Source organism: Doryrhamphus excisus, chromosome 20 (assembly GCF_030265055.1).
Source record: "Doryrhamphus excisus isolate RoL2022-K1 chromosome 20, RoL_Dexc_1.0, whole genome shotgun sequence".
NCBI classification, from domain to species: Eukaryota; Metazoa; Chordata; class Actinopteri; order Syngnathiformes; family Syngnathidae; genus Doryrhamphus; species Doryrhamphus excisus.
In genome coordinates, this window is record NC_080485.1 from 9960510 (window position 1) to 9978891 (window position 18382).

Consider the following 18382-nt stretch of genomic DNA (forward strand, 5'->3'; position numbering starts at 1 on the left):
AATCCACTCTGTGTGTGTGTGTGTGTGTGTGTGTGTGTGTGTGGAGCTTAAACGGGTCGGGCTCTCGGGTTTTAACCACAAGGCTCGTTTTGTCCGATGGGAATTTTGTGTTGTGTGTTTTCGCTGTTGAGTGCAGCACCACAGTAACCCTTTCATCCCAGGAATCAGTGTGTGTGTGTGTGTGTGGTTGGCTTTTGTACGTGACCCATTTGTAGCAGGACAATGAAAGATGGCCGCCTGGAGGCACAGACCCTAAACGGGCCAAAGAGTGCAGATAAGCAGATCAACACGCCCCCATGCAGGTCTGACAAATACACTTAGCACAATATGACAATAGATCCACGATCAATTAGACCTTGAACAACGTCGTCTTGAGGTATCACAACTTTGCCACTAGTGGAAACTAAAATGGAAGTATATCTTCGTCTTGGTTTTACACTTGTATTACCCAGCAAAAATATTTCTAAATTGAAAAATAGCTTTAAAGATGGTGGATAGTGCAGATAAAAAGACAGTAGTTGCAATAATTCTAAGCGCCCAAATCAGGAAGTAGTTACAGTATGTTCCGCCTCGGTTGGTACTTTAGTAAGTTGCATGAGGGGAAGCTGAAGACCAAAATTGGGAAGAGAGTAGAGGAAAAAAAAACAGAGCAAAACTGCAAAGATAGACAAAGTGAGTCCAAGGAATGGAAACTCATGGTAGCACTTTGCTGTTCGTGGCAATATTGACCTGTGTGTGTGTGTGTGTGTGTGTGATGCAGGTTTAGCAGCTGTGAAAAGTTGTGCTGAAACAAAGCGGGTCTGACAGCAGTCTCACACACACACACACACAGCTGCCTTGCTGCCATTTCAGCAGATGTTTGCTTTGGCCTTGACTGGATCACAATTTGATGAGTTTTCCATAAGAGGGGTTCCTTGGTCCCCTCCGCCCCAACCCCCAGGTTCCATGAGCACGCAGTGGTTTTCTTCCTGGCACTGCAGTGCAAACCTAAGCAAAGTCTCGACTCCCTACTCCATGCCCACGTCGCTCATATTTCACACATCTGCTTCTTCTGACTGCTGCAAACATTCCAAGACCCTTTTTACATATTAATATGGACAATGGCAAGACTCGATTCGGGTCGTAACTGAACTCATCTGAAGGCTTGTCCGTCAAAAGCATGAACTTCCTTGATGAGGTCACAGTTTGTATTTTGTCTTCATCATGTCTGGGTTTTTTTCTTGCCTCAATAAAATTCTTGTGCACATTTGTATGCACTTTGCAAGCTGAGGTAGCTGCCTGCTTTATTGAGTGCAAAGCTGGTGTTTGTGCCAAGTAAAGCCTGTGTTTAACTGCAGGCCTCGTCTTCATTGCCACATCAGTATGAAGGACACAGCTGTGCTAAAAGAAAACTAGCTGCAAAGTAAAAGGGAAGCATCATGCATGGAGAGAGAGAGTATGCTTTAGCACTGCCATGGAAGCCGTCCATCTCCACGCAAGTCAGACCAGCTGACTGACATTGACATACGCGGTTGTTCTGTAGCCAAAAGTAGCCATTGCATTTTGTTGTGTCGCACATTTTAAGTTGACAAAAACAGCCCATGTCGACTTAAGCGAATCACAATAACATGGTAGACCGGGATATGTACGGGTAGTCAACAAAAGAGGTTCTCGGACTACTACTCTTCATTCTTCATCTTAGCAAGACATTTGGACCATTGCACTCCAAACTGTGACTGTCCATGAGAACATTGACAGAGGCCAAAAACCAAGGTGGTGTACCTAAAAAGGATGAAAAACAAAAGTCTCCCTCCCCTTAATGCAAATCCTGCTGGCTACTCTTGTGGAGTTGTAGAATAAATAATGGAGCAAAACCGAGGAGTTGTAGTCTGCTTAAAAACTAGGTCAAGTCTTAAGAAGACAAGCGCACCTTTAAGTGTGTGAGGAACACTTATTTCCATCCACGTGGTGCACCGGCATCAGTGATTCTATAAAAAGACTGACTTTAAACTAAAGACGTGAACACAGTACTGTATGTCTATAGGGAAACAGGCCATCACCAGATATATATATTTATATACCGTATGTTGGGATCGTTCCAGAGAATGGTGCAATCATTGGTCATGGCTGTTGTCTTATTGTGGAAACACTGAACACCCACCAACTACGGGAATTCAGGCCAAACTTCTATACCTTTATGCCTTTACGGGCTACCATAGGAATCTATACAAAACAGGAAGAGTGTTAAGTTTAGCATGCGGCTATTTCATAACCAGATGTTGATGGATCTCAATAGACAACAACTGCTGACTACTAACTACTGACCTATTATTCTAATTTTCAGAGTCCCATAGAGCAGCTACACTCAATAACCCGCATGAAAAGTTTTCTCGGTCTTCCAAACGTTGCTTTGTGCTGAAAGCTGTAAGTACGGGTTCGTACCATTTTGGTAATTGGCGGAGACAAACCGAAACAAAACAAAATTTCTGTATCCAGGCCTTTATCCAAATCCTCACCTTAACTTAATGACTCTTTCATACATGTAATTGCTAACTACCTACCAGAAATCAAAACAAAACCTATTGCTTTTTCACCTTGGGACGAAAATAATTATATATATACAGGTCATCTTCAAACAACCATTCACACTCATACCTACGTATGGACAATTTGGAGTCGCCAATTAACCTAGCATGTTTTTGGAATGTGGGAGGAAACCGGAGTACCCGGAGAAAACCCACAAATGCACGGGGAGAACATGCAAACTCCACACAAAGACGGCCGAGGGTGGAATTGAACTAGGATCTCCTAGCAGTAACCACTCGACTGCCGTGCAGCCACTGTTATGATCATTATCTAGGATAAATGACGTGATAAAATAGATTGTACTTTATCCCAAAACAGGAAAAATTTGGTGTTACAGTAAACCAAATACCCATAAAAGAAAAAAAGTCTACCATAAACATATTAACAACATACAAGAAAACTATAAAATAAAACCTAGCTATAAGTATGAGATGACTAAGTACGAAAATGATATCCTTGAACATGTGAAAGGATCGAATCCTATGAAATAGACAGTGATAACTAAGCAGCATAGTGGTCTCCCTCCTCCCATTAAGCATGGTTCTCCCTCTTTTGCTACCTCTTTTACTCCCCCTTATAGTTGCCAGACAACAACAATGTACAGACTTAAGAGAGCTGTTAATTTAGGTGTAATTTAAGTCCAAGTTCCTATCTCCAGTAAAAGTTGACTTATAATACAGCCGTAGTAACGTAAGAGCTACCTGGAAAGAGGCTCTCCTGTAGTTTATTAGCTTTTCCAATGAAGAACATTAAGATCATGTCCATGCAGAAATATGCATGTATTCTACCAGAGACATAAACGCACCCAACCAACATAAACAGCATGAAACTCAAACTAAAAAGCATCTGATCACCGATGACTTCCGATTATAGTTCCAAAGTGAGCTTGTAGGCTTTCTGCCGCTTATCTCCATGTTTACAGTATGCTTGAGCGGCCAACAGATACTCCAATCAATCAGAGGAAATAATTACATTAGCTAAATTAGCATGAAATTAGCTGTCGCCGATGACGCAAACACGCATAAGACACAGAAACTGCAATGCCGATGTGACTCACAGCGTGACATCTCCTTTGTTAACGTCTGTCCAGTAAAACAATGCCACTAAAGACTGGGTGGTCGTCCGAGAAGGGGGCGGGGCTTGTCATAATAAAAGTTTTTACCGTCATGTTTAAAAGGAGGGAGAAACGTAAAGTAGCGAGAAAGGGAGGCTCATTTACATCACACTACTGTCTGCTGCAGTAAAAGGACACTTTTACAAACTGTGTGTATGTGTGTTTATGTGTACGCTACAGTGCGGTGAATAGCTGACAAACGAGGGGGTGTGATGCAGTAAATGGCGGTCGTTGGTCTTTTCACTGTCTCTTTCCTGTTGGTTGCCGGGGCAGCACTCGCACGGCGTCTGACCTTTAACCTCTCCAGTGACACAAGGAGGAGGAGGAGGAGACGGGACGTCCCCGAAACGAGGACGCTCGGGGATGGGTGCCTGTTTAAGATGTGTGTGTTGTGACAGTCTCTGACATAACAACACAAACAAAAAGGAGCCCAGCTGAGGCAGCGAATCAATACCGGCTATTAAATTGCTATGCTTTTATTTAGAAAATCAGAGTCAAAGTTTTGTGTATTTTCAGGAGAAGGAACCATATTTGGATATTTGGCCAGAAATATTTCAGTATTGAACAAAGCAAAATTTGTTCTCAATCAGAAATCACTCCACACTCTTTATTGCTCTCTGGTTCTACCATATCTTACTTATTGTGTGGAAATATGGGGTAATAACTATAAATGCAATCTTCACTCGCTAAATGTACTGCAAAAAAGGCCAGTAAGGATAATTCATAATGCCGCCTACAGAGAACATACTAACTCCTTATTTCTAAAATCACAAATACTTAAACTTGCTGATATAGTTCATTTTCAAACAGCTAAAATAATGCATAAGGCTAAAAATAACCAATTACCTAAAAATGTCATCCAATACTTCTCTACAAGAGAGGAGAAATATGATCTCAGGGAAGAACTACATTTGAAACACTTATATGCTAGGACTACGTTAAAAAGCCATAGCATTTCAGTATGTGGAATCAAACTATGGAATGGATTGAGTAAGGACCTCAAACAATGCACAACGATGAGCCAATTCAAGAAACAATACAAGCAGTTGATGTTTGCTAAATACAAGGATGAAGAGTCTTGAACCAAAAAATAAAAAAAATCAAAATTCCAAAAAAAAAAAAACCTTAAACTGTATTACGGAAAGCAGGAAGTGAACAAATGTAACAGTTACTGATTGTAAAAGTACTAGATGGAGGGGTAGGATTTAATAAGCTTTGCTTCTTCCTACTCCTTTTGGACATGTGGAACTGTGAACTGATTGTGTGATGCATTCAATTGTAATCTGATGCATGTTCAAATGAAATAAAACCATTACCATTACCATACTTGAGTGGTTGTTCAAAATGCCAATATAAAACCATGTATGTTTTTTTTCCTAAGATCAGCTAAAAACTTGTACATGTTGTATGAATTACGCCCCCTTTGCAACCTATCACCGCCATAAATACATTGCAGTCCTGTGAGAAACACAGAAAAGGTGAAATAAGCACATGGCTGACTACATTACAAAATTCAATTCCAAAGAATGCTCCTAATTTGCTCTTCTGGTGTACAGAAGATATTTCCACACGTCAGCATGAGAGGATGATGCTTTCTTTAAAAAAATAACATTTAACACCCACCTCCTGACGACACCTCTGCCTTTATCTTTGTTTGTGTGGGGAAGCAAACAGAGTGCTATTGTTATACGCAACAAATGCGTCCTTACAAAGGGATTAGGGATGCAAGGGAAGTGCAGACTTATGTGTGTGTGTGTGTGTCATCATTGCATTGAAACTGCCGCATGTGGAGGCTTCAGCTTTTAAAGCTTGTCGTCTATAAGCAAAAACCGGTGCAACAAAATGAACCCACATCTCTCAGTAAGGTGAGTGGGACTATTGAAAGATGCCCCATCCGCTCCTGACAACAGGGTAGTAACAAGTACGCCATCTCATTTCTACAGTACTTGTATTAGATCGGATTGTTGCGGTATACTTAATGTAGTGACCCGGTGGGTGTTTACCAGTTCTAATTACAGCCAGGTCATTGATTTATTTACACCCGCAAAGAATTGTTTGCGGCAGAGAGAAATAATGATTGGGAATGCATGAGAAAGTGTGAATGCAACTGTAGCTCTCTTTGACTACATATTTTGCTAGTATACTGCACAACACAACAGCAACAGAACCAATGTTGTAATAGCGCTGATGAGTTCTGAGTGGCCACAGTAGGCCTGTCACGATAACTAATTTTGCTGGGCAATCATTTGTCATGAATGTAATAATAATAATAATATATGGCATAATACTGTGAGTACAACATATAAAAAGCAAGTATTTACCATTGTAATTGGAATGTCAAGAGTTTTTAAATAATAAATATTTCCCAAAGTCTATTGATCAGAAAAACGACACACCATATTTCTGATTTTGAATCAGTGTCATCTTCTTTATTATCCAAACATTGACAAAAAATGGAGAACTAACCGAGAAATATTTTCTAAAGTTCACATTGTGTGTCAATGTGAGGGTATTTATCAGAGGGTATTTCTTTGAGTTGTATGGCTCATAAGAAAATACATTTGGAGAAAATAAATATTTTTAGGTAGATTATTTTTGTCATTTTAAAATTCATTCAATATCAGCTATTTTTAAAAAGTCGTCAGTCTCTGCAGACGTTAGCTCATTTACATACGGTATATGCATCCTTATTTTACTTGCAACATAGTGTGTTTGGAATACCCTGTTTACGTGTAATGAGGTGCAATGTTTTGTCGGAGTTTGGTCGAAGTACTGAGCGTTTGGTGCACGATGAGGTGTTATACTTCGGGAAATATGGAAGCTGAAACGTAAGTTCCACTGTTTTTTTATTATTGAATTGTTGCAATTTTGTGAAACTTTGTCACAAAATGAGGATGCGGAAACAGACATCAAAAATGAAATCGAGTCGTCTTTTATACAAAATAGTCACAAAGAATGTATTTGATGCTGGACAGGTCGATCGCCTACAGCCACAGCCACCGAGGCCAATAAGAAACCATGCTGCAGTTAAATGAATAGAAATCGAACAATTGTAAAAGGCCTTTCGGTGAAACACTTCCTCCAATGCTGATGTCAATTAGCCAGCCTTGTTGACTGTGCAGCTTTTAGAAAGCCAGGAAGAAGAGGGAGCCTTAAAGCCCTTAAGATTGCTTTGACCTCAGCTTGCGTTTCCAATCAGCCTGACACGCTTTGGCACCATCAATCGTAAAAGGGCGGGGCCTCATCTCGGAGGAGGGCTCTTCGGGGCCGTTACCAATGTAAAAAAAAACCTAAATTGTACTATTTTTTTATTGCTGTATTGTATTGTATTCATTTTATGCACTGAAATAATATACAAGTACACAACAATGTACGAAAACCATCTTTACTTCACTGCTAAGTTCTTTAAACTTCCGTGGAAACAGTGACTTTTCACAAACTTTTGTAGCAATGCTACAAAAACGATGAATGAAAGCCCCCACCATCAATGTCACATGTCTGCCAATCACATTTTACCATGTGAATAACAATCTCCCCGATTCTTTCTCCTCCGAGAGCCATGCACGCTTCCTCGCACCCACCCAAACAAGCATTTATGCTGCAGGGCGGCCGCAGCTCCATTATTTCTCTCAAGAGCTTTTTCAATTCCACGGCTGATGCTTGAGGGATCATGTGTGTGTATGTGCGTGTGTGTGTAGAAGAGAAAATTAAAGAGCTCAGTGAGGTGCAAAGAATTACAGGGCCCACCTTATATTCTGTGTATCTACATACATTGTTTTAGCATCTACATAGGATGATGATGCAACGTAAACATGAATGAGTGCATTGCAATGATGCCCCATTGAGATTCTGCACCAGTCTCCTTCAGGACGCAGTTAAGTGTCTAATTGATTATGGGCACCATTTGTAATTTTCTAACTGCACTCTCTCCATTGATTGGGTTAGAACCATTGCTCAGGCTCACCCGCACCGTGCTTCTGCTCGTCACGACCCACAAACGTGACCACTTGTCGGCACTCGCCGCCTCAGTAAGCCCTCTTGACGACACGGACAGACTGTTCCTTTAAAGCGATTTAACTTTATCACACAGATGGTTTTCTTACCAGGAAACGGTATAAACTATTACACCATCTTTTGATTACATGTATCACACAGATGTGGGGACAAGTGGTTAGCGCGCAGGTCTCACATCTAGGAAACCCGAGTTCAATTCGCTCTCTGTGCATGTTCTCCCCGTGCATGCATGGGTTTTCTCCGGGTACTCCGGTTTCCTCCCACATTCCAAAAACATGCTAGGTTAATTGGCGACTCCAAATTGTCCATAGGTATGAATGTGAGTGTGAATGGTTGTTTGTCTATATGTGCCCTGTGATTGGCTGGCGACCAGTCCAGGGTGTACCCCGCCTTTCGCCCCAAGACAGCTGGGATAGGCTCCAGCACGCACCACAAATGAATTTTTTATGTATGTATTTAATTGTTATTTAATTTTTAATTAATTAATTAATTATTTAATTTTGGCTGTGTGTCCATGCAGCGCCCTCACGCCCTCACCTTACCAGCTATGCCTCTGACAAAGTGTGTCCGACAATGAGTGCTCCTCCTCGGGTATGAATGCGAGTGTGAATGGTTGTTTGTCTATATGTGCCGTGTGATTGGCTGGCAACCAGTCCAGGGTGTACCCCACCGCTCACCTGACAAACAGCTGGGATAGGCTCCAGCACCCCCGTGCGACCCTTGTGAGGATAAGCAGTAGAAAATGAATGAGTTAATAAGTGGAAAAAGAAGTTGAGCACTGTTAATATTAGATGGTAACAAATTTGACAACACGTATATGTAACTTCCTGTGTATATTCCCACTTCCACCTTTTAACACTTGCGAGACAAAACACCGAAAGAGCAAGGATGCTGGATATGAACTGGAGTGTTGCACGACTTTGTGCGATTAGTGTGACTCCAGGAAGGCATATTTTAGCTGGCGAGTGTCGCTACGGAGGCAGGAAGTGGAGGAAATATAGCCCAGATAGACGTCAAAGCAAGCAAGAGTCGCTTTTAAACTAAATTAACTGCTGATGATTTTCTCAGGTGGACATTCTTTATTTCCCTTTTCATTCCACCCACACTTTTTTCCATTTGACTTCCTTCCTGATGCAACACACACACACACACACAGATCACAGCAATCACACACTCCAGCAGGTTTGGTATGTTCTGCTACTTTGCCTCCAAATCAATTTCATGTCAGGTTACAGTGTGTCCTCTAGCGGGGGTCGTGACCTCTACCTGCTGACTTCATCTCCTTCCTTGAATTAAAAGCCTGCATCACATTACACACACACTAGCGCACGTACACACACAGCACATTGTATTACCGACACCGGGACAAAGAAACCCTATAAGGCTTTTAACGCGGCGGCCGACAGCAAGTGGATCTGATAGCGCTTCCACAGCGAGATGGATGGAGGCGTCCCGGGCCTCACAGCCAAAGTGCCGGTAGAAGCGAGGGCGGGAAAAAGAGAGGACAACATCTAAAAATAAAAGATGTGGGTTCAGAAAGACACCCGGGGCGCGGATCAATGGAGAACACACAGACGGTAACAGTAAGAGTCGACAGTCTGAGAGGACATGTTTGTTTGGTTGTCTTTGAATGCTGGGAAGCCCTGCAGGAGCGGAGACCACCTCCTTGTCACCAGCTATGTGGTCGCGGCTTGTTCAAATATGATGGCAGCGGTTCTCAGCATCCCGCCTAGACGGGAGGCAAGTTAATGGAGTTGTAATGCTCCATCCGTCTCCTCCAGCCTTACTTCATTATTAAAGATCATTGAGAGTTGTGAGACACAGCTAGTAAGTCTGTTAACGATTGGCCAGCACACAAAAAGCTTTGACTCATGGGACCACGGTTCGATCCCCGTAACCTGACCCTAAACCGGATCGGGCTCGGTGGCAGACTTTTTAATCACAGTAAAGATGGCTACGACTCTGGAGTATCATCTCTTGAGTGGTGGTTCAACCTCTCCGTCCTTTTACCTGAGTGCCCTTGAATACAACACTGAATGTTCCTCCCCGGTGGGTCACTCAGCACTTTGCACGGCGCCACCGCCAACACGTGAGCGGTGATGGCGTAACCTACCATTGACTGTTTGGAGTCACATTGAAAGGAGTCAAACGTCCAAAAAATTCAAAACAGGGTATTTCTTTGAGTTATATGGCTCATAAGAAAATAAATTTGGGGAAAAAAAATATTTTTCTGTAGATTGCTCTTGTCATTTTAAAATTCAATTAAATTCATTCAATATCAGCCATTTTTAAAAAGCCGTCCCTCTCTGCACATCTCAAAAAGTTGTTTCACATGAAAATATTTATGTAACACGATGAAACATTTACAATTTTCACGAGATGCCTTTTCACTTCTTGGTTGCCATGGAGCATGTGCAGTATTTATATGGGAGAGATGCATGCTGAGCTCTTATAAAATGCACTTCTGCCACCTGGTGGCCGTTTTCCGGTGGCTTAAAGCTGCACTCAACATGATCTCTTCTATTGTGGAGTTGCATCATCACCTCTTTGTGACTCTCACGCAAGAAAAAAAAAATGTAAAAGACGTATAGGACGTAACCTCTTAATCCATCCATAAATCTACCACGTATCTGAGGTCAGGTCATAGGGGTACACCCTGGACTGGTGGCCAGCCAATCACAGGGCACATATAGACAAACAACCATTCACACTCACATTCATACCTATGGACACTAACCCACGCATGCATGGGGAGAACATGCAAACTCCACACAGAGATGGCCGAGGGTGGAATTGAACTCTGGTCTCCTGCGCGCTAGCCACTCGTCCACCGTGCAGCCCCCCAGTAAAACATCTGGTTAAAAATTTAACTAGTGTTTCCTTTTTGGGGATTTGTAAAGGCACAATAACTTGAATGTCACTACTTGGCATAGTCCAATTCTGAACATAACAACAATGTGCATGATTTCCAACTACATTCTCACAAGAGGAATAAACATATTCCGAGACTCCAAAAAGACAAAGGGTACGTGCACATGTGGCTTTGTTGAAATGCTGCAGCATCTGGCGAGTATTTGACGCTGATCTATCACAGTCACAGGCTTACGGTGGCTCTTAAAATAAACTGCTTAGACATGGCGGGGAAAAAGAAAAAAAAAAACACCAGATGTACACTAACTTTCATATCAAGCTGCTCATTAAGTCTGCAAGCTTTTGATGGCAAGCCGTCCATCAATCACTCCATGACTATTGCACTCTCTCTCTCTCCCTGATGCCTTTTAGGGTTGTCATTGCGGAGTGACCTGCATTATCTGACTGACTCTCTTTCTGCTCTCAATGGAGATTTAGATAAGAGACCAAGAGCTGCAGAGGGGAGCAGCCATGGAATACCAAGAGAATAGTGAGATAGTGAGCAGTAGAACCCCAGGAGGCTGGAACTAAGAGACAGTGATTGGAAAAGAAAAAAAACAGCAAAAATTGTGGAAAAATCACAGTAAACGTATAAATGATCAGTAGTAGTGTAATGAGCATTATGTTGCTTTATGTTCCATTGATGAGAAGGAAGTTATTCTATCAGATTCATTCATTCATTTTCTACCGCTTTTCCTCACAAGGGTCGCGGGGGGTGCTGGAGCCTATCCCAGCTGTCTTTGGGCGAGAGGCGGGGTACACTCTGGACTGGTCGCCAGCCAATCACAGGGCACATACAGACAAACAACCATTCACACTCACATTCATACCTATGGACAATTTGGAGTCGCCAACCTAGCATGTTTTTGGAATGTGGGAGGAAACCGGAGTACCCGGAGAAAACCCACGCATGCACGGGGAGAACATGCAAACTCCACACAGAGATGGCCGAGGGTGGGATTGAACCCTGGTCTCCTAGTTGTGAGGTCTGTGTGCTAACCACTCGATCGCCATGCCGTCTATTCTAATCAGATAAAAAAAAAAAAAAAAAAAAAAGAGTCAGGCATAAAAGGCGATGTTTGAATTTCGAAAGTCAAACAAGCATATTTTACAGTCTACAGCGAGACCGCCACTTATCTAACCACACACATTATTTAAAAACCATCGAACTGGGATGCTGTGTTCTATTTCTTGTAACATGAGGAAGTTAAAAAAAAAAATAAAAAAGCGTCTGGAGCGCGTGTAGGAGTGTTAGCAACGTGGGCGGCAGGACGTCTGAGGATGAATAATAGTTAGGAACCACTTCAGCTCATGTGAGCTTTTCATTTATTTTAGAGCAGGCGGTGAGTCAGGTGAAGAAGAGGAGGAAGACGATGCTCACTTAGAAAGCGATGGACAATATGAGACTAAAAATAAGACAACGTTGTTATGGCGCGTGGTTAAATTGGCAAGATTGCCAAACACATGCACAGGCAGCTTGTTGGTGCATACGGCAATATCAGATTTTATGTGTGTGTGTGTGTGTGTGTGAGAACCAGCTGTTCATCATGCTGACCCCCTGCTGTCTTTTAATGCTTGCGTCATTTAACCTAGGCCACCACGCAGGGTATAAAACCCAGAAGCATTACAAGACCTCTTCCGCATTCTGTCGATGCTTTAATTTACAATTTGCGATCTCAGTGCGTCCATTACCAAGATGCTGACACAGCAGTCCTAAGGTTACGTTCGCTGAATGGAAGTTTTAAAGAATCAAGGACGTACATTATAAGTAATGGGGAGATGGTGATGCTTCTTTGCGGACATTTGCAACTACAGTTACACCTACTGATTAAAAAAAATTGGGATTAAAGTTTGGTTTATGCTTCTGACAGCGTCTGAACTTTTTGAAGTGTTTCATCGGAGTTGATTTTCAGCCAAAATGCTTGGTGAACAACCATGACAGTTGTTGACTATTTAGCTTGTTGGCTTCTGTGGATGTCACAAAATGTCAGTGATATAGTCTCATCTCAGTGGGTGGAGGCGGGTCATACACATAGTTTTGTGCAATATCCGGGTACTGTGCACTGCATTCTTCCTTTTTTTATTCAGCTTTAATGCATTTATGCACTCAGACAAGTCTACGGATGCTGTAGGTGGAACTAATCAATGTGATGCAACACTTTTATTGGAAATGTTCAACCAAAACGGTGTTCGCAAAGGCAGAAATACTATACTAAAAGCCAAATCAATCACATAGTGACATATGCATAAGCACATAAAGGGTTTCTGAACTGAATCAAAGTGTGGAGTCGTTTAAATGCTGCACTAAAGAAAGTCAAATCGAGTGACATGTGGTCGCTCCACAATGTTGTGTGTATTCATCTGTCGTGATTTAGTATTTTAACCTGGCAGCTCAGTCATACCAAACTGTATGTTGATTTTGCCAGAAGAGATTTACTGTAGGCTGCGCGGTTGCGAGTGGTTAGCGCACAGGCCTCACAGCTAGGAGACCCGAGTTCAATTCCACCCTCGGCCATCTCTGTGTGGAGTTTGCATGTTCTCCCTGTGCATGCGTGGGTTTTCTCCGGGTACTCCGGTTTCCTACCACATTCCAAAAACATGCTAGGTTAGTTGATGACTCCAAATTGTCCATAGGTATGAATGTGAGTGTGAATGGTTGTTTGTCTATATGTGCCCTGTGATTGGTTGGCAACCAGTTCAGACCCTCATGAGGATAAGCGGTAAAAAAATGAATGAATGATTTACTGTATGGTATAGTCCGGTATCGGCCTCTTGTTGTAACTGTTTTGTAGTTTATCAAGTGTATGGAACCCGGGGATGGATAGGGATCCATTTATATGTTAATGTTTATGTTTCCATGCTGTCCGTCTCTGTTCTGGATGTTTCTCCAAAATCGTTTAAACTTCACTTCCCTTGACCGGTCAACTTAAGCTGAACTCCATCCAACAAGGCCAACATATGGATTCAATGGTGGAAACAGGTGGACGCAAAAGGTGGAAAAACAAACACGTCACAAGTGCAGGCAGAGCATACAAAAATAAAGATGGCTGTGACACGATGTTCTTGTGATGCTCGTTTGAAGAAAAGCAGTGTTGACATCCTTTTTTTTTTTGAATGCCAGCCTGATCTTCAACAGCGGTGTCGTGAGAGTAAAATGTGAAGCTCAAAACGTCCTCACACTTCATCCAAACCAAAAACACCCACGAAGGTTCTGGCTGCTGGGGCCTCAATTGGCTGATCTGATGTCATAAATCCTAGCATCTCGATATAGAAGCAGCAGATTTTAATCCGGGGGAGCGTAATTTGTTTGGATAGAGCTCAGTTGGAGGACTATAATCAGAATAATTATTCTGGTCTCACTCCAGCCTCGGGCCTTTTAGCTAATGACAGCCGCAACACCCATGGCCGAGGTTTCAAGCTGTTGAAATGTGTGTGTGTGTACTTTAGAAAAGCATTACTAGAAGTGTGGTGTTGCTAGGCAAAGAAATGATACTAAAATGATCGTGTCATCATCTCATAGTTGCTGCTCCATCACATGACTCACATCTTAGCACTGAGCTTTAAAAGCAGCAAGAAGGAATCATTCCGCTGTAGTTTTGCTCCCCCTACAGGTGGGAAGTGCACTGCTTGTTTATTTTAGCCTGCAGCTACACAATAAGGTAGTTCACTAATATTCCAAACAGTTTAGTTAGGTGCTATAAGGTTGCAATGGCAACCAAAAGAGCCACTATTGTCGTCATTTCAAGGCGATGTATCACCACAATCGCCTTGAAACTAGTGTGATTATTACATAATGTTGCTTGAAGTGTTGTTTAGTCCCCAAAGATTATACAGGCACTCTCCTCGGGCCACTCAAAGCCAGGTGGACTGAAAAAAAAAATGATTTTGTGGTAGGAATGCATGGAAATGAATCAATACTAAACGTGTTCGCAATCAAACTTGGACACAGCACAAACAGTGGCAGGCGGCGATCGATACACGCGTTTTAATTCATGCATTGCACAAGTCACACAGGCGACGTTTTAGAGTATTGACACTGTTGTCTCGGGTTTTTTTCCTCAACAGTGCGCCGTGGCCGAAAATCAATTTTGTGCGGCGTCACTTTTGGGCCACAGTCAATTCCATCATCTACGTGTAGAGATTTGTGAGGGTTCACAGTGTTTACATTGCGAATGATTCGCTTTATTTAAGTGGGCATGTTGATTATATGATGCTAGGTGTCACTTCATTATGCGACAGCGTCATGGTGTCCGCATAAGCCACACCATCTCACGCCTAACCCTCCAAAACGGTGACATAGATCCATAATTTCCTGAGTGGAATGGAATTTTCCTGCGAAAAATGTCATTTTAGTCTATTAGCTCCAGCTCTGGCTGCACGGCGGATGAGTGGTTAGCGCGCAGGCCTTACAGCTAGGGTTCCCGAGTTCAATTCCACCCTTGGCCATCTCTGTGTGGAGTTTGCATGTTCTACCCATGCATGCATGTTTTTTTTTTTCCCCCGGATACTCCGGTTTCCTCCCACATTCCAAAAACATGCTAGGTTAAACATGTGCCGCCATTGAGATGTTTTTAATAATTTTGAAGTGAAATGCAAGTAATTGCAGTGATGATTACACAGAGATATTGTGTGTACATCAATGTGATAGCTATACATAAAATGTTTTTGTACCATTGGGTGCCAAGAAGCTGCACGGTGATGTAGTGGTTAGCGCACAGGCCACACAGCTTTGAGACCCAAGTTTGATTCCGCCCTTGGGCATCTGTGTGTGGAGTTTGCATGTTCTCCCCGGGTACTCCGGTTTCCTCCCACATTCCAAAAACATGCTAGGTTAATTGGAGACTCCAAATTGTCCATAGGTATGAATGTGAGTGTGAATGGTTGTTTGTCTATATGTGCCCTGTGATTGGCTGGCCAGGGTGTACCCCGCCTCTCACCCGAAGACAGCTGGGATAGGCTCCAGCACCTCTGCGACCCTCCTAAGGATAAACGGTAGAAAATGAATGAATGAATGAATGAATAGTTCCAGCTCCAACAACAATTTGGATGTCTCTTTAGTCACCATTGTTCACTACTACTAGTGCTACTAGGAGGCTAAACAGCTAGTCAACAGTGGTTGCTCACGCTAAAAGGAGAACACTGAGCATAGTGACTATACTTAGCATAATGAAGCCTTAAGAGGTGAACCGTGGCTGACGCTTGATGTCATTGTCGGTCTTTGCGTCTGTCTAGTTAGTAGAAGCACAAAGCCTGGAGCCTCCCAGCTCTCTTCCAGCCAGTCTGTGTTTGAACAAATCATACTTTCTCACTCACAACGTCCCGGCGGAGCTACTCAGTGCAGCCGCTGGGCTCCAGCGGGACGTTTTCGAGGTTAAGCTGCTCGCTGGAGGGCGTCTCACTGCGAGCTGACTGATGGAGGTGCAGTTGCTGAGGACACCTCTGCTCTCACGGATAAAAGCAGTGGAAGCTAAAACAGTGGTGGCTATTTGAAAATAACCCCCTGCCTGGGACAAGATTAGCTCCTTCTTATGGCTGCACTCACTGGCCAACTCATTAAGTACACAATGAGTTCTCATACATTTATAGATCTCAGTGATACAGGTGAGGGACAGGAAGTGTAACTGCCTCACGATCTAGTCACATGTCTACTCTGTAAGCAAAAAGTCATCGAAAGCCAGACCTCGAAAACTCATTTCCATCGTTATGCACTCGTCTGTTTCAGTGAAATATGTAAACATGTGCCGCCATTGTTCACCAGAGATGTTTAATAATTTAATTTAATTTAAGTGAAATGCAAGTAATTGCAGTGATGATTATGCAGAGATATTGTGTGTGATATTGTGTGTTGTGCTATCAATGTGATAGCAATACATGAAATGTTTTTGTACCATTGGGTGCCAAGAGGCTGCACGGTGGAGAGTGGTTAGCGCACAGGCCACACAGATTTGAGACCCGAGTTCGATTCCGCCCTCTGCCATCTTTGTGTGGAGTTTGCATGTTCTCCCCGGGTACTCCAGTTTCCTCCCACATTCCAAAAACATGCTAGGTTAATTGGCGATTCCAAATTGTCCATAGGTATGAATGTGAGTGTGAATGGTTGTTTGTCTATATGTGCCCTGTGATTGGTTGGCGACCAGTCCAGGGTGTACCCCGCCTCTCGCCCGAAGACAGCTGGGATAGGCTCCAGCACCCCTGCGACCCTAGTGAGGATAAGCGGTAGAAAATGAATGAATGGGTGCCAAAAAGGAAGCAAGTGTTAACTTCTTGCCTACGTGGACTTACGGCTAATTGTCCAATTCTTGTACCGTGGTTACATTTTTGACCAAAGTTACATTAAAGTGTATGACTGCTTCGACATGTCGGAAAAGAAGTATGAAGAAGCCGAACCGGCGTCGATATAACATTGAATATTTCAAAACAGTATTTGTCAAAAGCAGGAAGCGGCCTGGTGAATTTGAGCAGGGTGCGCATGAATAATAAAATATATTTGTGTTGCGTCTCAGCGGCTCCAGTCATGCATAAAGTCGACGCGCTTGCTTTGACACGCCGGCGCCGTGCAATACACACGTCCCGACAGCAAATGCGAACACAATTTATAACTAACCACTGCTCCGCCAGTTTGATACTTAGCGGACTGCCTTTTTTTTTTTTTTTTTTTTTAATTTCACAAACGATTACCGGCAGAGCTCATGAGGAGCGTCTGACAGCTGATTGTTATTTTTAGATTTTACATTTGTGGTGCTATTTCACCTCCTTTGCTTAATTTGTGCTTGTTGTGTTTCTGGTGGCATCCAATGACAAGATGAAGCACTTTTAACGGACACAAAAAGGTTAACGTTACGTCCTCTTCTTCTCTCTTCAGGCAGTCCGTAAGCAGAAAGAAGCTTCATTGGATGTGACGCCAGTAATGAGCTAAAGGTGGGTTCCGACATTTTTACCCCTCTGCTGTTTCTGTGTGCGTACGTGTGTGTGTGTGTAATCAAAAGGCCTGTGAATTGACGTTGACACGCCGGGCCACTCGCCTGTTTAGCATTCCGTTAAACTTGCTTCCTCCCTCACACGGAGCCTGAGTGAAAGTGACGATTGAAAGGAGGCCATTTTCTCTCTTTTTTTTGGTGCTTTTTGCTCCATCCACTTCTTTCTTCCTCACTTTGCCCTTCGTGCTTCACAGAAAATGAACTGGAATTGTTTGCCTCCAGCGAAAACTTGTAAAAACAGACGTTATATGATCTTATGTTAAAAAACAAAACACCAATAAAAACCAGGTTTGCCCTCTGGTGACGCCATGACAAAGTCACGTCTCCTTTACTAGCATTACAATCCTCCCATCGGCCTGCAAGAGTTGAATAGATTAAAAAAAAGGTAGATCTAATCGATCCTCAGACTGCTTATCAGCGGCTGGCAGGCTGACGAGACCATTTCAGAGCACGCCGCGTTCTAATCCTTCAAATGCAGGCGAGAAAAGGGAGAATAGGGAGCAGGAAGTTTTTTTCCAACGTCTACAAGCACCCTTTTCCAAACTTCAAACCCTAAATGGATCCAGGCTACTTTTTTTTTTTTTTTTTTACTGGCAAAAAATGTCACAAGCTATTTGATTCACCATTATTCACACACATATTTACTCAGAAAGAAGCTTTTTTTTTTATCCAGGTTTGCTGTCATAAATGTATACTGGATTCATTATCATGAGTTGTACTCTACTTCAAGTGGAGCATCTGAACTCAGACAATCCATTCCAGGAGACCGTTAAATGTGAAATAATAGAAATAAATCAAGCCT

The 18382-nt window shown here is 42.7% G+C and overlaps 2 protein-coding genes across 10 annotated transcripts in view; one reads left to right on the plus strand and one right to left on the minus strand.

Annotated features, from left to right (window-relative positions):
• Nucleotides 1–18382, minus strand: part of mcm8 (minichromosome maintenance 8 homologous recombination repair factor) — a 409889-nt gene that overhangs the window by 379523 nt on the left and 11984 nt on the right. The gene's annotated exons all lie outside the window — the stretch shown is intronic.
• cdh11 (cadherin 11, type 2, OB-cadherin (osteoblast)) overlaps nt 1–18382 on the plus strand; it is a 73717-nt gene that overhangs the window by 19577 nt on the left and 35758 nt on the right. Inside the window, exon 2 of the mRNA XM_058059062.1 lies at nt 17466–17521. The gene's annotated coding sequence lies outside the window, so the exon portion shown is untranslated. The remainder of the gene's footprint in view (nt 1–17465; nt 17522–18382) is intronic.